This window comes from Salmo salar, chromosome 07, assembly GCF_965601325.2.
Source record: "Salmo salar chromosome 07, fSalSal1, whole genome shotgun sequence".
NCBI lineage: Eukaryota > Metazoa > Chordata > Actinopteri > Salmoniformes > Salmonidae > Salmo > Salmo salar.
The window spans coordinates 20,991,850-21,019,704 of NC_138297.1; the positions used below are offsets into that span (position 1 = coordinate 20,991,850).

The following is a 27,855-nucleotide window of genomic DNA, read 5'->3' on the forward strand; positions in this document are numbered from 1 at the left end:
GAGGAAGGACAAGCTTTAAGGGTTATGTCTGTCTGGTGAAATCAACGGCAGAGTGACCGGAGCCATTTTCACTCCCTGCAGCATTCTTTCTCTCTCTGTCTATCTCTATCGCTCTCTCTCTCTCTCTCTCTCTCTCTCTCTTTCTCCCCTTCCAAATGGCGGTCATTACGCCGGACATAAAAAGTCATTTTAGTTCCGCCTGGCTTCTTCAAAGGGGCTCTGCTATAATTGAGAATAGAGAGAGGGATAGAGAGAGGGATAGAGAGAGGGAGGGCCGCAATAACATAATTCCAACTGCGACTCATGACCTCCAAAGTGAGGGGAATTGAGTTTCCCGAAGCCCTACCAAACTATAAAAAGGGAATCATAATAAAGACGTGAGAGCTAGCGTATAGCCATGCGAGGGCCCTGACATGTCATGTTTGCTGTTAAGCCATGTAAGCCCCTTGCCAGCTGTTTTTCCTTTTTTTGCTTCCTTTTATGCATATTTTCTATATAGAATGTGTGTGATGGTGTGGGTCTATGTGGAAAGAGAGAGAAAGAGAGAGAGAGAGGCAGTGTGAACAGTACACACGACACATCAGCTTTGATCTTTGGATTTTTAGAATAGCTAACATACCAATGTGATACCTCAAGATACCAAGATTAGAATATTTGTAGCTTCATGTATTGCAGGGAAAATCTGGGAACATTTTAAAATTATGAACATCCATCACTGTTAAATGCATTCCTCAGTTGTGAAATTCCTTTTGGCCTCAGTCAGTGCACTTTCTAATAGAACTTTACCACCTGTAGAACATTTCCTAATAGAACTTTACCTCCTGTAGACAGTTTCCTAATAGAACTTTACCTCCTGTAGACAGTTTCCTAATAGAACTTTACCTCCTGTAGACAGTTTCCTAATAGAACTTTACCTCCTGTAGACAGTTTCCTAATAGAACTTTACCTCCTGTAGACAGTTTCCTAATAGAACTTTACCTCCTGTAGAACATTTCCTAATAAAACTTTACCTCCTGTAGACAGTTTCCTAATAAAACTTTACCCCCTGTAGACAGTTTCCTAATAGAACTTGACCAACTGTAGAACATTTCCTAAGAGAACTTGACCTCCTGTAGACAGTTTCCTAAGAGAACTTGACCTCCTGTAGACAGTTTCCTAATAGAACTTCACCTCCTGTAGAACATTTCCTAATAAAACTTTACCCCCTGTAGAACAGTTTCCTAATAGAACTTGACCAACTGTAGAACAGTTTCCTAAGAGAACTTGACCTCCTGTAGACAGTTTCCTAAGAGAACTTGACCTCCTGTAGACAGTTTCCTAAGAGAACTTGACCTCCTGTAGACAGTTTCCTAATAGAACTTTACCTCCTGTAGAACAGTTTCCTAATAAAACTTGACCTCCTGTAGAACAGTTTCCTAATAAAACTTTACCTCCTGTAGACAGTTTCCTAAGAGAACTTGACCTCCTGTAGACAGTTTCCTAAGAGAACTTGACCTCCTGTAGACAGTTTCCTAATAGAACTTGACCTCCTGTAGACAGTTTCCTAAGAGAACTTGACCTCCTGTAGACAGTTTCCTAATAGAACTTGACCTCCTGTAGACAGTTTCCTAAGAGAACTTGACCTCCTGTAGACAGTTTCCTAATAGAACTGTACCCCCTGTAGACAGTTTCCTAATGAAACAAATGGAAGAGCTAGGCTAAACCATAATTTTTCTTCATCTCTGCTTCCAATGCAAAATATGCTTTGTTTTTGTTGTTGTTTGTTTCACACACAAAGCCGAAACACAGAAGGGACCTCATTTGATTCTTGATCTGATGTAAGAAATGGCCGAACCATCTGTGGGCTAAAAGGTGGAAGAATATCAAAGAGTTGACTGCCTCAGCAGAGAAAAACGAGATCTAAAGAGAAGCCATCTCCCTTCTGACAAAACGTCCTCCACTGTTGTCCATGATCATCTGTTATGTACCTCTCTACAGGATTTTAGTGGGTGGGTGTGTGTGTGTGTGTGTGGTGCCATGCCTATGTGTATGTGTTAACGAGTGCATAACGATCCCTTTCCAGACTGTATATTTGACCCTGAGGGTCAAATACAGGTTGAACTTCCCCAGTTTATGAGCTAGCCACTAGTCAGACTTGGTTACTCTGAGCCAAGTCTCTGTCCCTAGCACTTATCTGTTGCCACCCCACCATCTCTCACAGCAGGTAGTGTAATTGTGCTTGGAAAAAGCCTATCAACCAAGATACTCCATCTTGAACGTTCTCCCAAAGCCCCCTTTATCATTATAACTACAGTAGAGTGCCTCAGAACTAAAGTGTTTCAACCTAGTCATTCCCTTCTGTGAGAGATAGAGTGGGGAAGGGAGAGAGGGTAGAGGGAGAGAGAGATAGCTAGAAGAGAGAGAGAGAGAGAGACAGCGAGACAGAGAGAGAGACAAACAGAGAGACAAAGAGAGAGACAGCAATAGAAAGAGACAGAGACAGCGAGAGGAATAAAGTGAGAAATAGAGAGAGAGAGAGAGAGAGACAGAGAGAGAGAGACAGAGAGACAGATAGAGAGAAAGACAGATACAGAGATAGAAAGAGAAAGCGAGAGAGACAGAGAGAGAGGAATAAAGTGAGAAATGGAGAGAGAGAGAGACAGAGACACAGAGAGAGACAGAAAGAGACAGAGACAGAGAGAGAGAGAGACAGAGAGAGACAGAGAGAGACAGAGAGAGAGAGGGAGAGAGAGCGAGAGAGAGCGAGAGAGAGAGACAGAGAGAGACAGAGACAGAGAGAGAGAGACAGATACAGAGATAGAAAGAGAAAGCGAGAGAGACAGAGAGAGAGGAATAAAGTGAGAAATGGAGAGAGAGACAGTGAGACACAGTGAGAAACAGAGAGAGACAGAGGGAAACAGAGAGAGACAGAGAGAGAAAGAGGGAGACAGAGCGAGAGAGAGAGAGACAGAGCGAGAGAGAGACAGAGACAGAGACACAGAGACAGAGAGAGAGGGAGACAGAGCGAGAGAGAAACAGAGACAGAGAGAGACAGAGAGAGAGAGAGAGGGAGAGAGAGTGAGACAGAGAGAGAGACAGAGAGAGAGACAGAGAGAGAGACAGAGAGAGACAGAGAGAGACAGAGAGAGAGGAATAAATTGAGAAATAGAGAGAGAGAGAAAGCTAGAGAGAAAGCTAGAGAGAGAGAGCGAGAGAGAGAAAGAGAGCGAGAGATGGAAAGAGAGCGAGAGAGAGAGGAAGAAAGTGAGAAAGAGAGAGAAAGTGAGAGAGAGAAACCAACAGAGAATATAGACTTCTGTGGGCTGAAACCCTAGTCGTTCCCTTCTGAGAAAGATAGAGAGGGGAAGGGAGTGAGGGTCGAGGGAGAAAGAGAGAGAAAAAGAGAGAGAGAAAGATAAACAGACAAACAGAGAGAGAGACAGAGAGAGAGATACAGAGAGACAGAGAGAGAGAGGGAGGAAGAAAGCAAGAAAGTGAGAGAGCGAGAGAGATAGAGAGAGAGAGCGAGAGAGACAGAAATAGACAGAGAGAGAGAGGAAGAAAGCAAAAAAGTGAGCGAAAGAGAGAAACCAACAGGGAATATAGACTTCTGTGCCAAATCCCTTTTTTTCCCCCTAACGCGCGAGAAACACATTTTAAAACTGTCATACTTTAATTGAAATTCCATCACTTGTGTGGCTGCTATTGTGGAATAATTTGATAAAGCACTGTGACGTGAATGCGCAGAGCGGGCGGCGTGACTTCCATTTCTCCTGCCTTTTATTTCCCTCGTTCAGTCCGTTATTTAAATGAACCCCTTTGCAGATTCTGTTCTGTCCCAAAATTACAGATAAGGGAAAAGGAGACGATAGCAAGGGCAAAAATACAGCCATTTTGGGTCAAAATTTAAATCTTGTTATATTAAGCCTAAGTCTACCCAGCTACTTAGCCAAGTGTCGAAGGTAATGATCACATTAGCATCCAGAACAGCTAAACTGTTTGAGGTGGTTCCTTTCCATTTATTTCCATTGGTTTCCAGTTGGTTCATGCTAACTGCTAACGATTGGTAACGACTGGCATTCTGTCGAGCCAAAATGGAGGTCAAGGGCAGAATCCCATCCTTACTGACCCCAATGCAAATCTATATCAGCAGCCGCCTGCCTATCTCCTGACAACTGACATGTGGCATCGTATCTTTTGAAACACAATCCACCAGTGAAAAACAGATACAGAGACAGGCAGTCGTGGCATCCCCTCCCATTTGTAATACGTAGGTGATGGGCTGATTGCCCCTATAGCCTTAAGACTGCATTCTCCACCATGAAACCAGAGGGAGAGACAGAGGAGAGGATAATACTACTCAAAGGTGTAAAGACGTGTATTGGTGAGAGAGAGAGAGAGAGAGAGAGAGAGAGAGAGAGAGAGAGAGAGAGAGAGAGAGAGAGAGAGAGAGAGAGAGAGAGAGAGAGAGAGAGAGAGAGAAAATGTGTGTGTGTGCGCGCATGTCTGTGTGTGAGTGTGCACTCTTGCACCGGCGTGAGTGTGTGCGCTGTGTATGTGTTTGGTGTTAGTGCTAAGCAAAGACTCCTCGCCAGACAATATTTATGGATCGTTCTCCGTCTTGACAGGGTGATGGACAGCAGAGGTGATGCCGGCGGGGCGTGAAAATAGGCTTCTTATTACTCTGACCCCAGCGGTATAAGCTGAATATCAATACCGTGCTAGTGTTTCCCTCTGTGTAAAGCCAATGCCCCGTGGCAGACTTCTTTGAATGCTTTCCTAATGGCACCCTATACCCTATGTGGTGCACTACTTTTGACCAGAGGCCTATGGGTACCCTATGGGCCCTGGCGAAAGTAGTGCACTACATAGGGAATGGGGCGCCATTAGGGATGCAACTTGTTTTAAATCACGCAACCACCCTTGAACAGTAGTTGGGTAGAAAGGGGGTTAGGCAAGGGAATGTAAACATGGGTAAATCAGTAGATGGCTGAATGAAACATACGGCGCGGGCTGCAGCCAAGTGAACCAGGAAGGAGGGGTGGAGGAAGGCATGATTACTTTATTATGCTGTGGGATTGATCAGTGTCCTGCTGAATCAAACTAATTTCTCATTGTCACATTGCATCAGGTGCTCCTTGGTAAACTGGGTTCATAGAATAGGTCCCCCTGACACACACTGTCGCGCATGAAGGCGCACACGCACATACATAGGCACGCTATTAAATACACACACTTGCATGCACACACACATCCTCACAGCAGCAGCCCCGCCATGTTTTTCACCAAGACCGCTGCAGTCAAAACTCATCTCGCGCCAGCCGGGGGGGGGGGAGTTTAGGCCTGCTGGCACAAATAAATTAGATTACACCAGTCGATTACAGGGCAATGCAAACCGAGGTGGTGATTGTTAGCAGACCTATTGGCACTCTGTGGCCTTCTCTCTCCAACCAGGTTGGCGCCCCATAATTGCAGCCCTGCGTTTAGGTATCCGTTTACATTATGTAAGTGTTGATTTTTCATTCCACAGCTCGGAATGGAAGGCCTCAGCTTTGGTTTAACACTCCACAAGCAGTGGTCACAGGCAACACAGGCGCACACGCACACACAAACAAACACACACACAAAACACTTTGCAAACATACTTTTCTTTTTGCTTCCCCTTCTGCAATAGAATGGTGTGGTGGAACAATAGCATTGTACATTGAGAGACCACTTCTTTAAGAGGGTACTTGGTTCAGTCTGGCTGAGAGACTAGATGCTGATTTTTTTAGCTAAATCACTCTGCTTGGTTCACCTGCAAGGGAATCTATTAATCCTTTGGCTCTTCTTGTGTCCTGTATCATAATGTTCAGTCCCAGCATGAACTACACTGCAAATTAACGAGCAACTGCCTGGCTCTCATCGATGCACAATACACTCTTTCCCTGCCGCACTCAGTCATAGAAACTTGGTTTCTGAGAGTTATGATGAAAAGGCTCTTCAGACAACACCATGAATTGTTTCAAAGGATTTCACAGGGACACGCAGCCAAGGACAGGTTCAGAAAAGATGGCCGCTTCAACACTGCTTTCAAAACAACGTAACTCATCTCTCACGTCAGCTCTCTTTGGGTTGAACCACTTAAATCGACTAGGCTCTTCCACGTTAACGCATATTCATTTCGTCTCCTCTTTTGAAGGCAGCTGTCGTAACAGCGAAATTGGAAATCGATCGAGTTGCGACAGGCGCTAATAGCGTTGTGTCAAAATTGGGCGAGTGCTAATTGTTGGAGCTAGAAACTGTAAAACATAGAAGACAGGTGAGCTCTCAGAGTGCTTACTGCCTACAAACTGATAAAGACTGCTCAACCACAGACACACACACACACAATTACAGAGCACTTAAAATCAATTTTCAACACCTCACTACTCCAACCTCTCTTATTGACTTTTCATTTCACCCAAAGCTACAAACGCAATACAACCCCATAGTGAGCTATAAGGCAACTGAATGTACTGTAGGATAACCAAACGCCAAGCCATGCATATGTACTGTGTTTCGTGCATGCACACATCAATCTGTCCTAGAAAATTCTCAAACCAAGAAAATAGAATACAATTATATAAGGCATATAAAACAAGCAATTAACCCAAAATGTGATATCTTTCACATATAAAAATAGGCCTACATTTTATCAAATAAGCAGCAGGCCAGCACACAGCATTTTAACCTTATCATTATCTAATGTTTCTGTGGTAACCTTTTATGCTGTTAAAGGCCCAGTGGAGTCAAAAATGTAAATTGTTCTGTGTTTTATGTATTCTTCCACACTATGAGGCAAAGGGGAGAGAATAGCCTGTCTTTTTGTGGCATCACTGGTCTCCTGACATCCCCCCTGCCCTCCCTTCCCCTCCCTCCCTCACTGTAGAGTTGTAGAGTAGGCTAGGAGGCCCCTAGTGGCTAAACTCACTCAGTGAGCACAGGTGTTGTGCGCAATTGTACTGGAAAAACTGTAACGGAAAAAAGGATCACTTTCACCTGATTTTGTGACAAGCGTTTTTGCATTTATTTGTGTGCCCTTTTGAATGCCTGTAAAACCAAGGGATATAGTTCGCCCTGCCGACTATTCAGTTAGGACCTCGGGGAAACAAAAATGTGTTCCAAAAATAGGCAACAACATAGATATGGCCCGCGTCTCCTGTGCGAACGCGAGGAATGCGGCTTTAAATCGAAAAACGTCGTTTTCCAATTAAACTGTAATATCACTATCGAAACCTACTAGTATGCCTACTAAAACAGCACCGTCATCATTACAACGATGTTATTTCTTCTGAGGAGCAAATACAATGACTATGAATGTTTTATGAACGCAATCATCTATCGATAAAGGGTATTAATGTACTATATTTATTTCATTCTGGTAGCCTATCATAGGCCGCAGCCTACTGGTGTAGAATTTACAGCAGTAAATACAGTAAACAGTAAACGAATACCCAGATCCCCCAAATCGCCTAGTATACTACAATAGTCATAAACATAATTCAAATAACTACTTGTATCCCTGTTGTAAATGTGCACGTATGCTAAATTTAATTAAATGAGATTCGTGCGTCCCTCACAAAATAGGCAGGTATATTCAGAGTCAATTCAATCTAAATAAACTACAGTATTATTTTATTCTCTATACAAAACAAAAACAACATAAACGAGTCCATAAATACAACTCAAAAAATGCACTGTAGCCTAAGCACAGACAGAGTTTGGTGCTCCATTATATTTGACAATAAACAAATACAACAAATCAATCACATCTCAACACGCACTATTTTAAAGGCTTTTGGAGACGACTTCAAGCGTGCCACACTGTGGGTGAAAAAGTCAAACATCCACAAATTCACCAATTTGAATGGTCATTTCCATAGAAGCTTACCTTAACATCATATTTGCATGTAGTCTTTGAACTCGGTCTCTCCAGTTGTAGGCTATTAGAACAGTCGCGAGTTACTACAGAGTACAGTATACATTGTATGCATTCTTTGAGATACCACAGCACATTAGAAATGTGTTGGCATTGCTTGCAATGTACTACAAACACTGCATGACTTTAGTTTAAACATTCTATAGTGACTAACCTATAGACTAACTCAAGTAGACATTATCAGATGCACTACAGATGTAGGATCTTCATTTGATCACCCTTTTGCAGTATAACTTTCCTGCAATGCAGAAAAATGTCCATGAATTATAATCCACATAATAATTTAAATGTCCTGTTGCCACAGGATTCATTTCCTGCTGTAGCAAACTGTCTCAAATTAAGATCCTACATCTGTACAATGCAAGCTATAACAGCAGTACAAGATACGGATGCAATACGTCTACAGCTACCGTTTTCAAGCCCTTTCTCTCTTTGAATATAATTGGATGAGACTAGTTAGTGGATTTACAATCCCGTTCTGGGTCTCACCTGGTGTTTTTTCTGCTCTTGGCACAGTCGAGGGGTGTAATACGGCAGGCTATTGTTGATAAATGAGGGCAAGGGTGGATTTATCAAGATAACTCATTACCTATAATGGGTGAACTTTGTCATGTAGGACTAGACGGCGAGAGTCCATAAACCAACTGTCTTTCAATAAGATGGATTCGAAACCAAGACAATCCAGATGCTTGGCTGTGACACAGTATTTCTCTCCTTTTGAATGAGAGAAGTCAAGTTTGTTCCCTATTACGTCCGGTGAAGTAGTGAACGTTGAAGTTCCTAGGGTGACACCACATCTGGAGCAGATGGTGAATATCATAAGCTGAACAATGTTAAAAGGACTTTAACTCAATAGTGTGCCTATATGGATTATTCTGACGCTACATACAGTTGAAGTCGGAAGTTTACATACACTTAGGTTGGAGTCATTAAAACTAGTTTTTCAATCACTCCACATATTTCTTGTTAACAAACTATAGTCTTGGCAAGTCGGTTAGGACATTTACTTTGTGCATGACACAAGTCATTTTTCTAACAATTGTTTACAGACAGATTATTTCACTGTATCACAATTCCAGTGGGTCAGAAGTTTACTGTGCCTTTAAACAGCTTGGAAAATTCCAGAAAATGATGTCATGGCTTTAGAAGCTTCTGATAGGCTAATTGACATCATTTGAGTCAATTGGAGGTGTACCTGTAAATGTGTTTGAAGGCCTACCTTCAAACTCAGTGCCTCTTTGCTTGACATCATGGGAAAATCAAAAGAAATCAGCCAAGTCTTCAGAAAAAATATTGTAGATCCCCACAAGTCTGGTTCACCCTTGGGAGCAATTTCCAAACGCCTGAAGGTACCACGTTCATCTGTACAAACAATAGTACGCAAGTATAAACACCATGGAACCACGCAGCCATCATAGCGCTCAGGAAGGAGACGCATTCTGTCTCCTAGAGATGAACATACTTTGGAGTAAGAAGTGCAAATCAATCCCAGTACAACAGCAAAGGACCTTGTGAAGATGCTGGAGGAAACGGGTACAAAATTTGGTTTGCAGACCTTGTGAACAGCAGCCATAATACTTGTGGACATTCTCCTTTCACTAAAGGATAGTTTAACAAAAGGATATCTTCTATAATTTTTATTTTTCACTCGTTACTATATCCACAGTAAAACGAGTCCTATATCGACATAACCTGAAAGGCCGCTCAACAATGAAGAAGCCACTGCTCCAAAACCACCATAATTAAAGCCAGACTATGATTTGCAACTGCACATTGTACTTTTTGTCCTCTGGTCTAATGAAACAAAAATAGAACTGTTTGGCCATAATGAGCATTGTTATGTTTGGAGGAAAAAGGGGAATGCTTGCAAGCCGTAGAACACCATCCCAACCGTGAAGCACGGTGGTGGCAGCATCATGTTGTGGGGGTGCTTTGCTGCAGGAGGGACTGGTGCACTTCCCAAAATAGATGGCATCATGAGGAAAGAAAATGATGTGGATATATTGAAGCAACATCTCAAGACATCAGTCAGGAAGTTAAAGCTTGGTCGCAAATAGGTCAATGATGCCAAGCATACTTCCAAAGTTGTGGCAAAATAGTTACACCAGCTCTGTCAGGAGGAATGGGCATTTCTGTCGCATATTTGCACTTGTCCCCTGTGGGAATCAAACCCACAATGCTGATATTGCTAGTGCCGTGCTCTACCAACTGAGCCACACGATTCATCAACATGTACCTACATTACTGTATATAAAGTGGGAAACCCCTTCACCCACTATGGGTTCACCACCACATGCTGTATGTCAACAACAACACAAATAAATAAAGAGAGCTGCACACTCTATATACATGAACTCCCAGTAATTTATTGGGTAGAACACCAACGTTTCGGCATCACTGTGCCTTCTTCAGGGTAATGTCATGAATGCTTGAACCAGGTTATCTAGACAAACATTGCAACAACAGCAACGAGATCAGTGTCGAACTTTTCTCACCCTCACCGTGGTTCAGTAGATCTCTGGAGACCTTGACTAATCACAAAAACACTGACGAGCTTTTTGAATTTCCACATTTATGGGCGGTCCCGTGGGTATGCTTTATTGGATACATCATCAAGTCCCATAATGCAAATTGGTGCCTTTGATTACCTGCAATTATACTGAACATAAGGCTGATCTGAACTGGTAGCCATGTTTGTTTGTTTTTTTACACAGCAAATATATTATAGTTTTGTTGACTTTATCAACCCAAATGACGATATTTATATTGGCAACGCTTTTACAATAAGGTTTCCTTTCACGAGGTTGCAACTGTTTACACGTAATATATAGACAGTTAATTATCATGAATGAACAGCTGAAACTCATTGGTTGAAAGGGTGTTACTGTCGTTTTGGGGCTTTGCTAAATAATGAGCTTTGAGACAGTGGGGATAGAATGTCCTGAATGACAGCCACTTTATCAAATACTACAAGTCAATCTGGGTCTTGCATGGGCACCAGCCTCCTACCACAGTGGTCTCTCTCTGAGCCATGAGCCAGACTATATGACAGCTGTTATGCCGCAAATCAATGTATTGACTTGGACAAGACTTCTATACTGGGGTAGTGTTTATCTCAGCAAGGATATAAACCACCTCTTAAAGCTCCAACTTGTTGTTGTGTGAGTTCACATTGTCCACCGGAGAAGAAAAAAAAGAAGTCGGATACCAAATTGATTTCCTTGTTAGACAAGTTAGATAGAGAGTTAAAGGAGCTACTGAGCGATAAAGTCATGGATTTCCCACAAAGGCCCACCAGCACATACTGTGTTTAGTTGTATCAAGATTGAGCATTTTAATCAGACTTTGGATCAATGAATGATGTACAGTATGAATGAATTGTCCATTATTTCTTAATGAGTATTTTTGGTCCAATTTATGAGTAGAATTTCCAATTGATTACAAGAAATGATTGAGTTAAAATGGATTGACCCCTGGATTATAAAATGATCTTCTAACATCTGTATTATGGGCAAATCAATAGCTGTACACATTAGGGCTACACAGGGAGTTGTAACAGACGTCATATAGCGAGACCATGCAAGAATATCCAATATGTAATCCTTATACATCCTTATACAGAACCCTAAGGCACAGGCCAGGTCAAGGGTGTGTGTATCCTTGCAAAGGGTGCTGTGCCTTTATAGATGATTCCTACGTCACGTCATTACTCTCTGTTTGTGCATCTCAGGACAACACTATTTATAACCCAGGGGTAGAGCGACAGAACTTGTATCCCCACCAAAAACCGCAATGTGCCGTTAAAAACCCACCCCTTTTCCAATCAAGTAAACCAGTCATCGTAAAATTAATTCCCTGCCATCAGGCTATTGCCTCTCTCACTCTTTGGATTAACGATCTCCTAAGCGGATAAATGTAATCCGACGTGTCGAGACGACAGACGAAATTGACTTGTAAATGGCCACTGGCCAAGCACAACAATTCGGCTAAATGCCGAAGGTGACAACCAACCACCAAGGTGGTATTACAGACAACACCCCAAAGGCATGACAACGTACACCAAACACCCAACAAACCCCCCAGTGAATCTCAGCCAAGAAATCCAGTATGTCTCTCTTCTCAGAATGTCTCCGAGCGCGTTGGCAATGATGGACGGTGCAACGTATTGTCTTACTTAATGGTCAATTAACAGTTTTGTCGAGATTTGGAACACCTAATAGTTGCTGAGTTCATGATCCAAAAAAAGACAAAGAAGAGGGCTATGAGACTTTGTTTGGAGCTGTTGCTAAGTTTGCCCTCGAACCTTGAAAAAGATTGATTGCAATGATTACGTTTCATTTGGGTTGAGTGCTGTTGATATATTGTTGATATACTGACTTGAATCCAAGCAGCCCTATTGTTAAATCTTACACAATCTGTAATATTGCTTTAAAATGCCTTTTTATAGCTATGCCCCCAACTGTACTGTAACACGATATGAAACTGTACTGAATTTGAACCAGATAGAGAGGCTATATATTTTTTTCAGCTGCCATAGTTCTACTGTATATGAACTTGGTTGTGTTCACTTCTACTAACCCATTCTACCTTGACATGTGAGTAACAACTCATCTTCTACCGGCAATGCTTTTGTAGTGACCTATTTTTGCCCGAGGCGTATGGTCATAGTCAGTAACCTGCTCCTTACAGTAAAGTATGCACAGTCATCATTATTAGACAATGCCTTATTACAAAAGATCCATCACACTTCGCGATCGCGACAGGCGCTGAAAGAGCTCCGAGCTCTGTTCGGGTTTAACGTGGATTCAGGATGTCTTGTGATGGGCTTGAAAGGCAATCAGATTCCATTAGAGCTGAATTGGGTTAACGTGGAAGCGTGCCGTGCAGTGGCAGTGGCCGTGCAGTGTGCGTGTTTCTGACAGTTCCTGTCTGCTGAAGAATATTGTCTTCTCTTTGACAGCCGAGGGAGAGAGACCACGGAGAGAGAGAGAGAACCAAGTCCCAAGAAAGGATTCAGCGGAGTGGGGATACGGTGCAGATCTGCATTGGTTGATGTGGTGGTATGGATGTGTGTGTGTGTGTGTGTGTATGTGTGTGTGTGTGAGGATTTGTCCTCCACTCTACCCTCTCTCTGCCCTCTCTTCCTCACCTATCTTCCACTCTCTCTCTCTCTGCCTCTCTTCCTCACCTATCTTCCACTCTCTCTGCCCCTCTTCCTCACCTGTCCTCCACTCTACTCTCTCTGCCTCTCTTCCTCACCTATCCTCCACTCTACTCTCTCTGCCTCTCTTCCTCACCTATCCTCCACTCTACTCTCTCTGCCTCTCTTCCTCACCTATCCTCCACTTCTACTCTCTCTGCCTCTCTTCCTCACCTATCCTCCACTCTCTTTCTGCCTCTTCCTCACCTATCCTCCACTCCTACTCTCTCTCTGCCTCTCTTCCCCACCTATCCTCCACTCTACTCTCTCTCTCCCCCTCTCTCTGTCTCTCTTCCTCACCTATCTTCCACTCTACTCTCTCTCTCTGCTCTCTCTTCCTCACCTATCCTCCACTCTACTCTCTCTCTCTGCCTCTCTTCCCACACCTATCCTCCACTCTACTCTCTCTCTCCCCCTCTCTCTGTCTCTCTTACCTCACCTATCTTCCACTCTACTCTCTCTCTCTGCCTCTCTTCCTCACCTATCCTCCACTCTACTCTCTCTGCCTCTCTTCCTCACATATCATCTACTCTCTCTCTCTGCCTCTCTTCCTCACCTATCCTCCACTCTCTATCTCTGCCTCTCTTCCTCACCTATCTTCACTATACTCTCTCTCTCTGCCTCTCTCCCTCACCTATCCTCCACTCTATCTCTGCCTCTCTCACCTCACCTATCATCCACTCTATCTCTACCTCTCTTCCTCACCTATCCTCCACTCTACCCTATCTCTGCCTCTCTTTCCTCACCTATGCTTCACTCTACTCTCTCTCTCTGCCTCTCTCCCTCACCTATCCTCCACTCTATCTCTGCCTCTATCCCTCACCTATCATCCACTCTATCTCTACCTCTCTTCCTCACCTATCCTCCACTCTACCCTATCTCTGCCTCTCTTCCTCACCTATCCTTCACTCTACTCTCTCTCTCTGCCTCTCTCCCTCACCTATCCTCCACTCTATCTCTGCCTCTCTCCCCTCACCTATCATCCACTCTATCTCTGCCTCTCTTCCTCACCTATCCTCCACTCTCTACTCTATCTCTGCCTCTCTTCCTCACCTATCCTCTACTCTCGCTCTGCCTCTCTTCCTCACCTATCCTCTACTCTCTCTCTGCCTCTCTTCCTCACCTATCCTCCACTCTACTCTCTCTCTGCCTCTCTTCCTCACAAATCATCCACTCTACTCTCTCTCTACCCATTCCCCTCCCCTCTCCAAAAGCTGATTCTGTCATGATATGACCCTCCCATGCTCTCTCTCTCTTTTCTGTGTGTACATAGCCAGGCTCACCTCTCACCGTGCAAGCAACAGGCATTAACCAGAACTCTCCGGGCGTGGCCGATTGATCACGGCTATTGTGTCTGCCCCGGTCCTCCATTTTACAGTTCAGTGTCCATGAAAAGGCGCTCTCGACCGGCCCGATCCATCACCGCCCGCACCCAACAGCACAAAGTGGAGAGCCTACCGGCCAATTCCCCTATGACATTTTCACAAGCGCCCCTTTATCAATTTCACACCTCCGATGCCCCTCTATGGAGGGGGGGTGGGGGGAGAGGGGTTGAGGGAGGATTGATGGGAGAGTGTTTGAGAGAGTAAACATGAAGTTTGATGTTTGGGGAGTGATGTGAGTTCTGCATAAACAAACAGGGTGTCGTGTCCATTGAAGTAAGGGGACAGTGCAAGGTCATCGATGCTATACATACATGGATTTATATTACTATTGGTACGTAAGGAAAAGTTAATGGTCATTCAGTGTTCTCATTTTGATGAGATTATAAAATTATCTACAAGTGTAGTCAAATATTAATGTTGTTTTCTAACTAGGAATATAGTTGAACTTTGTACAGATGTAGGATCTTAATTTGAGCCAGTTTGCTACAGCAGGAAAACAGGAAATGTAAACATTAATTCAGATAATAATAATGGAAAACTTTTAGTAGAGGTTGATACATTTTTTAAGTCTGACATTTTAAAGTGGAAATTACTAACTTTAGAAGCCTTTTTAAACCTCAAATACACTACAAGTGTGTACGTCCTGAAGTGCAGCAAAACTCTCAGCAACGAAAGAGTGATCAAATTAAGATCCTACATCTGTGATCCTACATCCGTATACCACTGAGTGTACAAAACATTAAGAACACCCCCTCCCCCAGGCTTAAAAATCCTTCTTTAACCTGTCTCCTACAATTCATCTACACCTGATTGAAGTGAATTTAACAAGTGACATCAATAAGGGATCATAGTTTTCACCTGGATTCACCTGGTCAGTCTGTCATGGAGAGAGTGGGTATTGTTAGTGTTTTGTACACTCAGTATAGCAAAGAGGTTCCAATTTCCTGTAACAAAAATATGCATCAACCCCTATAAAAAAAATGGTAAAGCGCTATATATGTCCCATGTATATATGATTATTATTTAATTCATTGTGCCTATGATAATGTATAAACCTCTTACTGTTTGCTGCCCCCTAAAGTTTACATCTTCCTTTTTGCTCTCTCCTCACTTTCCATCTCTTTCTCTTCCATACTGTAATAAATAACACACATGCTAATTATTCATCCACTGACATCATCAAAGTTGTAATGGAAAATGTCCTCGCTTCCTCCTTTCACCATCTTGATCACAATTAGGCCTTCGGATAGGCAGCCAACGGATCCCTTTGAGAGGCACTTGATTGGTTGGTGAAGGTACTGTAGGAGAGCTTGTAGAAGCTCAGGGGAGACTAAGTAAGTTTATTTGTGTTTGGCGAGGCTGAATGCTACCTACGTCAGGCGGCACTTCAGGAAAGCGGAGTTCAGAGAGGAGGAACGCGAGGGGAGGCAGGTGGAGAGAGAGAGAGGAGGAACGGGTGGAGAGAGAGAGGAGAGAGAGAGGAGAAAACGGGAGGGGGAGGCAAGCAGAGATACTGTAGAGACAGAGGAGGAATGGGAAGGGAGGCAAGAGGAGAGAGAGAGAGAGAGATGGGAGGCATAGCAGGAGAGAGAGAGGAGGAACATGAGGGGAGGCAATTAGAGATAGAGAAGAGGAAGGCGAGGGGAAGCCAGTGGTGAGGGAGAGGAGGAGTGCAAAGGAGGAGAGCGAGCCGAGAGAGAGAAAGGCAAGGTGACTCGTTCACGGGCCGAAGGGTTTATGGGATTGCTCCCAGCTGCCTCTCGGTTTAGTGTACTCCCTGGCGCCTATAATATCTTAATTGTTTCACAATTAAACGATCGTAAAATCGCAAAGGAAATTGAGTTTTTCTCACTGGCTAATTCAGTGCATATCCAACTTTCATCTGGGTACTCAATGTGGAGACTTTTAAAAGAGGAAAATGGCTCCCATCCCGGATGAGTTGGGACTTAGTGTGTTAAAACTTGTTTTATAGGTTGTCAATTCCCACCTTGTGCATGTGCTTCATGTGACTGTGTGGATGCTATATGAGCGCGTGTGTGTGTTTATGCGCTTGTGTGAGCGTGTGTGTATGCATATGAATGTTTGCTGTGATTGTGTTTGTTCGTCCCACGCGGGCGTGCGTGTGTGTGTGTTTGTGTGTGTGGTGCTTATCATAATAACTGTCTAAATAACACTGGGGGGTTAACCCATCTAGACACCCCCCACTCCCCCCCCCCCCCCCCCCCCCCCACCCCCCCCACACCCGCCATGGCTTTCCTAAGACTCAGCTCATTCCAAGGGAGGAGCACACATTCAAATCACTCAACCAGCAAATGTGCCCTGAATGGCATAAGCCTTCCTGTCACACTACACACACACACACACTCACTCAGTCACTAAATCCATGTGTTTGCATGGATTCTCTGTGTTGAGCATTCACACTGTATGCCGTATATTCTGTACAGCAGCTCATATACAGATACACGCCATGATACATGAGACATTTATCAACACAATCACCCCTCACAATGCACATCAGAAATTCCCATTAGCCCTAGTTAACCTGGCATATTTCCTCTTACTCTTCGTAGATAACTATGGGTCCCAAAGAAGCCCACGCAGGGGCAATTACAGCTCATTAGACTGGGGGAGTGGGGTATTGTGGTGGGGATGGCAAGTCGATTATCCCAAGAAAAAACACCAGCTGAGATGGCTGACACCTCTTCACTGGAGCCGAGTGTTGGGGATTGGTGATGTGGATGATCAATCTCATCTGACTGGAATGGAGGTAAAGTGGGAATACTTTTCTTGATAGGTGTTCTAAATGTTTGTGACACTTGATGTGAGCATGGGTATGTCCTTGAAATGTTTTTAATCCTTTTTTGTTTTCTCTTTGCATGGTTACTCCGGTCAACTACTGAGCAATGATCTTATGTCATAAGACCTTTATAACAATATCATAGAATGTCATAATAACCGACATAGGCACGCGAGTTCACCCAATTATAGCCTTACTAATACAACCATCAATGCAAAGTTCTAAATTGTAAACCTTTTTTTCAGGTTTCCTAGCTACCACACTAGTTCATCTTATTCACTGTGCGTCTCACTTTTGCCGAATGAGGGCATTAAGCAAACCTATTCCATTAACGTTTCGACTTTGGTCCCAAAACTGTCTGCTACGGCTTACCGTGGAGTGGAGGGTACACAAGGCTTATGTCAATACATGCCCCATTGCACAACATATCATATCCAGTACATGTAATCTTTGCTTCGCTGTACTAATACCAGAGCCAAGTTTCACATGCTGAAAATCAATGCTGTAATTGTTACGCAACACAACATCCTTTCTGATCCAGACTTTACATTGCAAGCACAGACAATAATCTCTCTGACAGACAATGTTGTTGTTACGTAAGGTTCGACAGGGTGGGTTTGTATATGCACAACTAAGATGTCAATATTATTTTGGAGAGTTTGACCAAAACATGCATATTATGTGACAACATTTTGTATTCAATATTCTGCGTCACTCCATGTGTTTATTTTGTATTTATAATCCAGATAATACCCACATTGACGTCATGATTAACCGATAGGTCACTTTGGATTTGATCTGGACTGACTTGACAGATGAACATAGTAGAGGATGGGCAGTTCTCCATGTCAACTGGTTGAATCAACTTTTTTTCTATTGCATTTCCTGGTTCTATATCTTCACCTTTTCCCCTCCCTTCTTAGCACTTCTCTTTCTTCTTTTCATCTGCTGTTCTTCAACATCAATTAGTCTCAATGTTCTATATCTCTGGTCAACATGTGTGTTTCTCTCTTCTACTTTTAAATGTACTTGTGCCTCCTCCTCTCCTCTGCTTCACATCCCTCTCTATCCTCTCTTCCCCTTCTAATTTTCCCCAGGTCCCCTCATTTCCATCACTCTTCTCTCCTCTCCACCCTTCCTCTTGGTGCAAATGTGCATGCACTCACTTTTTCCACTTCTCACCGCTCCTCCTCGCCCCTGTTGTCGTCTGTTCTCCTCCCATCCTCTCCTCCTATTTTTGAGCCGCTATACACTTTCCACTCCTCTTCTCTGCATTTTCTACCTCGTCTTCATTCCCCTCCATCCCCTATCTTATCACTTTTTCCTTTTCCTCTTCTCGTCTATTCTCTCCACGCCACTTTTCATGTTGATCTATTCTTACCTTCTCCAAACAACTTACTTCCCATATCCATTTTCTCTTCTTCTCTTTACTCCCTACCCTCCACTCTCCTCCCTCCTACACTCTCTTTTCCACATTTATCGCTCCTCCATTCCCTCCCTTCTCCTGCCCTCCCTTCTCTCCACTCTCTTGCCACACCTCCCATCCACTTCTCTCCCATTCCCTCTCTTCTCCTCTCCTGTGTTTGTGCCCTTTCGCTCCATGCACATCTAATGGCTGTGGTGTAATCCACTGGCTAATCTGCTGACAGGTCTGTGTGACAAGGCATTAGCTCTGTGTCACTGCCTACCAGGGTCTCTGTATGTGCATCACGGCCTCTTAGAATTCTGCTTGACCTCTCTCTCTCTCTCTCTTCTCTCTCTCTCTCTCTCTCTCCTCCTCTCTCATCTCTCTCTCTCTCTCTCTCTCTCTCTCTCCTCTCTCTCTCTCTCCTCTCTCTCTCTCATCTCTCCTCTCTCTCTCTCTCTCTCTCTCTCTCTCTCTCTCTCTCTCTCTCTTCTCTCTCTCTCTCTCTCTCTCTCCAATTTCAATTCAAGGGCATTATTGGCATGGAAACATGCCGTGAAGTAGATCTCTCTCTCTCTCGTCTGAGCTGTATAAAGTAGACTGAATAACAGCCTGATAAATCACTATCAACTTGATCTGGGGTCAAATACTTTATCTGGCCTTGATTGAGCTTGCCTAGCGCAATTCAAGAAATATAATATATATTTAAAAAAAATGCCTACTCCCCCAATCTGTCAATCCAGAAAGATTAGAACAAACATTTCAAGTAATTATCAAGGTCTGTTATCAAGGGACTGTTTCCGGGTGGGGCAGGAATATGCTGGTTGGTGGATGGGGACTGAGGGGATGGGTCGGGATTATCTTTATATGCATTTATTTGAAAAAGAAAAACGATAAAACGAAATAAAAAGTTTTGTCACTAAGAAAGCCAAGGGAGTATAGCATAATGACTGGACTAAATGACTGTCTGCTGTTTTCACAGTCTGCCATTGTAGGTTGACCTATGTGCAATGCTGTTTGATTGGACATTTAATTTGATGGCATATTAAATTAAATTTATAAGGTAGTGGAAGGGAATGGTGTCTGTGTATTTGTGTCTGTGTGTGTGGACTGACACTCAATCTCCTTCCTCATCTTAATCTCCAGCCAAAACCCCCCGACAAGCGCTCAATCGCACCTAATACCAGTCCCTTCTCTCTTTCATCCCCTCTGCTTGTAATCTCTCCATCCCCTCTCTCCTTTTATTTAACAAGCCCCAGACCCAGACCTCAATCTCTCCCTGTAATCCCGTTATCGTGCTTGACCCCAGTAGATCTGTGTGTGAGTGTGTGTGTGTGTGTGTGTGTGTGTGTCCACGGCATATCTGTCAGCTAGCCACACAGATTATCCAGAGACAGCAGTCGGACACAATGGACTCCCGTTCTGAAGTGGAGGAGATTGCCTGATCCCCTGTAGCTGATAAGCTCTGCCCCTGGTGCTGGGCTTTAGAATATGAGAAGGTCCGAAGCAAAAGGGAAGGAGGAAGGGTCAGTCTCCTTGCTGGCTAGCCTTTTTTCAAAGGGAATAAGGGAGATGGAGAAAAGGAGGGGTGCGCTTGGTTCAAATTGAACCAGGCCAGCTAGAGCGATCGATTGATGAGTCAGACTTGTTGATTGGGTGACGTTTTTTTGTTTAACGGTCTGTGAATAAGTCCTTAATTAAACTGATTGTGTGTTCCAAGACTTGTTATAAGCATTCATGACATGTCAATTGTCCTGTATAAGGCAGTAAAGCTGTACATGTATTCATGTTAAAAACAACATACACTGGTGGTATATTAATGCATGGTTATAATCACTACAATTACTACAGGTACACTTATTAATCGTATATCAGATGCATTGCATCTTGTTGGTAGCCATTACCTTAAACAGCACCATTCATTCATCAAAAAGTCTGATAAATGCACTTGAATTGCTTTGGGTAAGAATGCATCTATTCCACTCACAACAGTTTGTCCTTTTCCATTAAATCATCCTGGCCAGTTTGTTTGCCATCCTGATGATACACGTAACAAGAGGCAGACTCTGATGAAACACAGCTCGCTAAAGTACTGTCAGTGTCTAGATGTAGATGATTCAGTTGTCTGCAGCCTCCGAACCACGTCGCTGGTGCCAGCTGTTGTTGGACAGATACTCTAGGATTCTTCCTGCACTGTATTAACATACAACTGTGATGTTTTAGAGGCTTGACAAACAGCACACTATAGGGCTCTGGTATATACAAGATGGTATTTGAGGATACCTTGGGGGTAAAGTGGAATCACTTGGGATTTTTTCTGGGATCGTTCATGTTTCTGGGCACAAACTGAAGTGCTTTACTGCAATGTGTGAAGAATACTTTTTCCTAACTTGTCAGATACTTTGATAGATACCACTTTTGATAAATTACAGCCTAACATAGTGAATTGTATGACCTTGTGTTATCTTCTATTACTACAATGCTACTCTGTATACGGTATAAGGCATTGATTAGCGTTACTTTATAGGCACAACACTCCATAAAACATCATAAAGTACATTCTCGCCAATGACAACGTATATCACATTGCTGTTAATGGAACATAGCAGATTTCACAAGAGACCCACTGATCCGACTATGATAAGACTTGGTAGTAATTTCACAGGCTGAGTGTGTGGTGTATGCTTTGTGTGACGGGTTCACGGCCACCCTGACACACACACACACACACACACACACACACACACACACACACACACACACACACACACACACACACACACACACACACACACACACACACACACACACACACACACACACACACACACCACCACCACCCTGGGAATCAGGAGTAAGAGTTACTGCAGTTGTATTGATCTGTCTTAATTATAGTACTCAATATAAATATATTTGACTGCTTTCAGCTCGACCAGCAGCAGCCACTTTTATGGCAGAGTAAGTTGGCCAATCATTCCTGATGGCATGAGTTCAGCTGACTATCTCTAATAAAGATGCAGGAGGCATACAATCTGTCTAGGAGCCATGTTGTTAACTGATATATTCATATGGAGACCACAATTATATGGTTGTTTTTCCACTACAGTACGTTTGATGTGCTCCTATAATGAATAATACGTGGATGACAAAGAGTCATCCAAGTGAACAGTGTTGGATATAGGTCATGATTGCGAGGTGCACTCTGAGAACCCACGTCGAGCTTCAAACTCCTGAGTAGATCATGGTAATTAAAACATAAATTGGAGCCATTGAAAGTCGCGCGGTAAAGACGGGCCCCTCAGCTAGGGTTATTGATTTCCCTGCATACTTCAAAACAATTGCTCTGATATGTGCACAGTAAAATATAGGAGCCTTTAGATAAAATCAATAGCAAACAAGCCGCCCGACCTCTCCAAACAATGGCCTGTGAATTACAATCAGCCAATTCTGCTGGGATTTGAGGGAGTAGGGAACAGATGCAGGCTGCATCCCAATTGGCACTTCGTTCTCTACATAGTGCACTACTTATCTGCACTACCAGTCAAATGTTTTAGAACACCTACTCATTTGAAGGGTTTTTCTTTATTTAGACTATTTTCTACATTCTACACTAATAGTGAAGACATCAAAACTATGAAATAACACATATGGAATCATGTAGTATCCCAAAAAATGTTAAACAAATTAAAATATATTTTATATTTGAGATTCTTCAAAGTAGCCACTCTTTGCCTTGATTACAGCTTTGCACACTCTTGGCATTCTCTCAACCAGCTTCACCTTCACATTCTCTCAACGAGCTTAATTTCCTCCTGTAGCAAACTGGCTCTAATTAAGACCCTACAAGTATAGATAAACAGACAGAGAGAAAGCGCAAGAGAGACAGACAGACAGATGGGTAGACAAATATAACAACGTTCACATTTCAACATTTGTGCAGAACTACATTGCAATACAAAAATCCAACACAATAACATCATACACAGTGTCGTATGTGCACATAGCCCAGTGTCTCTTCCCTGTCGGGCCCAAATAGCATGACAAACCAAGAAGGCAACAATAGCTATCCTCCGTCAGCCATGTGTTACAGCTGAGGGAGTGTTAGCTAAAACAGCCGCCGGCAGCAACCCATACTGCAACTCACACCTGAACCCCACTGCTCAGTTGGACTAAGTTGTGTCGGTAACTTAAAATGCTAAGTGGAGTGCGACAGAAGAGAACCAACAGAAGAAAGGATGGAATATCAAATCATCTTTCTTGCAAAGGTGAATTTGGTAGCACTTTACAATTAGATACCCTTTATGAAGGCTGTTACCATGGATTTTATAACAAAGAGGGTTCACTGGATAGTTAAAGACTAAATAAATAGAGAAATTAAAACTATTTGGTTACTAGCTGTTTAACTTTGCTTAAACTGTTTAACTTTTTAAAGTTATGTTGCCATTAAACCATCTTAGTCACGCAATATTATTACTAAGAGTCCAAAACTCTATAGACATAGATGAGCTAATAATACCATAACACCCCAAAGTGCTTATGAAGATGCTATACCAAATGAATAAGCATGTAATGACACATGAATAGGCATGTAATAACCCTTAAATGGCGTGTGATATTGCAGTCTCCACTCTGATTGATGTATCACATGTATCTAATGTAGCCTTTAATCCACGGCTAGAGTAATCCCTGATTTCCAGGGACGTCTCCCCTACCTCTTCCAGACTAATTCACATGCCCGATGCATCGTCCCTCAGTCCAGCCCTGTCAACCCTACATCTAGGGAAAGCGAGAGTTCAGCCAACACTGGCACTGAGGCGAGGCACGGGAGAGAGAGAGAGAGAGAGAGAGAGAGAGAGAGAGAGAGAGAGAGAGAGAGAGAGAGAGAGAGAGAGAGAGAGAGAGAGAGAGAGAGAGAGAGAGAGAGAGAGAGAGAGAGAGAGAGAGAGAGAGAGAGAGAGAGAGAGAGAGAGAGAGAGAGAGAGAGAGAGAGAGAGAGAGAGAGAGAGAGAGAGAGAGAGAGAGAGAGAGAAGGAGAGAGAGGTTGGAGCGAGAGAGAGAAGGAGAGAGAGGTTGGAGCGAGAGAGAGAAGGAGAGAGAGGTTGGAGCGAGAGAGAGAAGGAGAGAGAGGTTGGAGCGAGAGAGAGAAGGAGAGAGAGAGAGAGAGAGAGAGAGAAGGAGAGAGAGAGAGAGAGAGAGAAGGGGAGAGAGAGAGAGAGAGGTTGGAGCGAGAGAGAGAAGGGAGAGAGAGAGAGAAGGAGAGAGAGGTTGGAGCGAGAGAGAGAAGGGGGAGAGAGAGAGAGAGAGGTTGGAGCGAGAGAGAGAAGGGGAGAGAGAGAGAGAAGGGGGGAGAGAGAGAGAGAGAGAGAGAGAAGGAGAGAGAGGGTTGGAGCGAGAGAGAGAAGGAGAGAGAGGTTGGAGCGAGAGAGAGAAGGAGAGAGAGGTTGGAGCGAGAGAGAGAAGGGGAGAGAGAGAGAGGGAGAGAGAGAGAGAGAGAGAGAGAGAGGTTGGAGCGAGAGCGGGAGGGAGAGGATGAGAGAGAGAGGTGGATGGAGAGAGATGATGGAGAGAGAGAGAGTGGGGGAGAGAGGATGTATTGTGGGTTTCCCTTCTAGCCGTGTATCTTCAAAGCTCCTTTCATCACCTTGCCCCTGCCTGAGACGCATGTCTACACACACACACACACACAAACACTCATATCACACAAATATGCCCATATGTGCACAGACTCTGCTATTCACTCAACTGACACACTTACACAAATGATCTCTTTTACACACACACACACACACACACACACACACACACACACACACACCACACACACACACACACCACACACACACACACACACACACACACACAGCTCTACGAAGCGCGGGGAAAGGCTATCGGGAGAGAACAGACAAAAGGAATTAAAACCGAAGCACTAACAGGAGCTGACGTGTCCAAGGCAGATTACTAATTATGCCTCAACTACCTCAGTCTGTTTCAACCACACCTCAGTACAGTAGGATAGTACCACACAGAGGAAGCCTATGTTGGCTAACAGAAGTCCATACGCTGCTTTCCCTATACAGTCTCCTGAGAGGTATGATCCATTACAATGGTTTTGCAAAAATGTTGCATATGAACATTTTTGCAATAAAACATTTCAGTTGACACTTAGAAACTCTTTTATAATACATTTTTAGTAAAATGAATCTTAATTAATAAAGAGTTGCCATTGTATGTGTAATAATTACTTCTAAAACATAATATAACGTATACACTGAGTATACAAAACATTAAGAACACCTGCTCTTTCCATTACATGGTGAATCCCGGTGAATCCAGGTAAAAGCTATGATCCCTTATTGTGATGTCACTTCTTAAATCCACTTCAAATCAGTGTAGATGAAGGGGAGGAGACAGGATAAAGAATGATTTTTATGTCTGGAGACAGTTGAGACATGGATTGGGTATGTGTGCCATTCAGAGGGTGAATGGGCAAGACAAAATATTTTAGTGCCGTTTAACGGTGTATAGTAGTAGGTGCCAGGCTCACCAGTTTGTGTCAAGAACAGCAATGCTGCTGGGTTTTTCACGCTCAACAGTTTCCTGTATGTATCAAGAATGGTCCACCACTCAATGGACATCCTGCCAACTTGACACAACCATAGGAAGCATTGGAGTCAACATGGGCCAGCATCCCTGTGGAACGCTTTCCACACCTTGTAGAGCCCATGCCAAACAAATTGAGGCTATTCTGAGGGAAGAAGGGTGGGGTGCAACTCAATATTAGGAAGGTGTCTTTAATGTTTGTATATTACAGAACTATGTCACTTATCCATCTAGTTGAATTCAGTCTGAATATCTAAATAAAATGTTACATTATATCTTCCATTTCATTTTGAAAAGAGCATTAAGTAAGATCAATAATAACAAGGCTATGGTCTGATACTCTTTATCTGATATTAAAATAGCAGCAGTTATTTTGCGGCTGCTAACTTGAGATTTCCACCACAGCAGAGGTTCTAATGTTTATTGTTGCATCTTTCACAGGGGTTCAATGGAAGCTCAGTGGGTTATTCACCACATTAAGGGGGTTACCTTCCATTCAACATCAGCAGGAAACCAATAATACATGGATTGTCTGACTGACAAAATGTCATGGTAAACCAAATGACATGATATTGTGGTGTAGCAGAAGTCAAACGGAAACTGGCACACATCCAAAGGCCCACTATCTATAACCACAGGTTCTCACAATTTGGATGTGGATGGATGTGAATTGACTTGCATGTCTATTTGGTTTGAAGGAGATCATTGTTCCAAGATGGCATAGCAGTCAGACGTCCTTTGTCTTTGTCTTGTCGTGTCCCGTGTATATATATATATTTACATATTTATATATATTTATATATATCTTTCTTGGCATATCTTTTTATATATTTTTTTTCTAAAAACTCAACTTCAAAACACTCTCCTGCAACCCGCCTCACCAAATAAAAAAATAAATAAAGAATATTCACTTCAAATCTGAAATCCACAACAGAAGCTAGCCAGAAGCTAGCCAGAAGCTAGCCAGAAGCTAGCGTTAGTATTCAGCTAACCACGGTTGGCGGTCATCAGCTATCCCTTAGCTCAAAAAGCTATCGCCAGTTTTGTACAACGCGACTCAGACCAGAGCATACCGAACCTATTTGTCTCTCCATATCCCCGGATTTCTATCGCAAGCTTTGGACATTTACACCTGGATCTTGCAGCTAGTTAGCTGCTATCCGAGTGACTATTGGCTAACGTCGGTCCCAGAGCAACATCAATTATTCTGGAGCTAGCCAGCTGAAGAGTTCCATCAGCCACTCCTGGGCCACAATCACCTATCTGGACCCGTTTTACTGCCGATGCAGAGCCCCACCAGGCCTTCACGACTGGACTACCGACGTTATCTGCCCGAGGGAGTTATCCAACTGGCCCCTCTGTCGCAAAGTAACCTGAACGCCCATCTGGGCCTGCTAATCGTTAGCTGTCTTATCGGCTGCTATCTGAATAGGTCTATCGGACAATTTTCTTGGGCCACTATAACTATAACTATTTTGCCAATTGGATTGGTCCCCTCTACCACACGGAACCCCACTAATCTACAGACGGAAACGCACGAGGTGGCTAAAAACAGACCTACCTCCATCTTCTGCCAGCTTGCTACCTATGGCCCGTCTAGCTGTCTGAATCTCACTGGACCCTTATGATCACTCTACTAAGCATGCCTCTCCTTAATGTCAATATGCCTTGTCCATTGCTGTTCTGGTTAGTGTTTATTGGCTTATTTCACTGTAGAGCTTCTAGCCCTGCTCATTATACCTTACCCAAACTTTCAGTTCCTCCACCCACACATGTGATGACATCACCTGGTTTCAATGATGTTTCTAGAGACAATATCTCTCTCAGCATCACTCAATGCCTAGGTTTACCTCCACTGTATTCACATCCTACAATACCTTTGTCTGTACATTATACCTTGAAACTATTTTATCGCCACAGAAACCTGCTCCTTTTACTCTCTGTTCTGGACGTCATAGACAACCAATCCTCATAGCTTTTAGCCGTACCCTTATCCTACTCCTCCTCTGTTCCTCTGGCGATGTAGAGGTGAAGCCAGGCCCTGCAGTGCCTAGCTCCACTCCTATTCTCCAGGCGCTCTCTTTTGATGACTTCTGTAACCATAATAGCCTTGGTTTCATACATGTTAACATTAGAAGCCTCCTCCCTAAGTTTGTTTTATTCACTGCTTTAGCACACTCTGCCAACCCGGATGTCCTAGCCGTGTCTGAATCCTGGCTTAGGAAGACCTCCAAAAACTCTGAAATCTTCAACCCTAACTACAACATTTTCAGACAAGATAGAACGGCCAAAGGGGGCAGTGTTGTAATCTACTGCAGAGATAGCCTGCAGAGTTCTGTCCTACTATCCAGGTCTGTACCAAACAATTTGAACTTCTACTTTTAAAAATCCACCTCTCTAAAAACAAGTCTTTCACCGTTGCCGCTTGCTATAGACCATCCTCTGCCCCCAGCTGTGCTCTGGACACCATATGTGAACTGATTGCCCCCCATCTATCTTCAGAGCTCGTGCTGCAAGGTGACCTAAACT

The 27,855-nt window shown here is 43.4% G+C and overlaps 1 protein-coding gene across 30 annotated transcripts in view; it reads right to left on the minus strand.

The window, feature by feature from the left end:
• LOC106608606 (receptor-type tyrosine-protein phosphatase delta) overlaps positions 1–27,855 on the minus strand; it is a 643,701-nt gene that overhangs the window by 240,371 nt on the left and 375,475 nt on the right. Inside the window, exon 1 of one of the 30 annotated variants that reach the window (XM_082977424.1) lies at positions 7,892–7,966. The exons of the other annotated variants lie outside the window; for them this stretch is intronic. The gene's annotated coding sequence lies outside the window, so the exon portion shown is untranslated. Of the gene's footprint in view, positions 1–7,891; positions 7,967–27,855 lie in introns of those variants that run through there. 30 annotated transcript variants of the gene reach the window in all.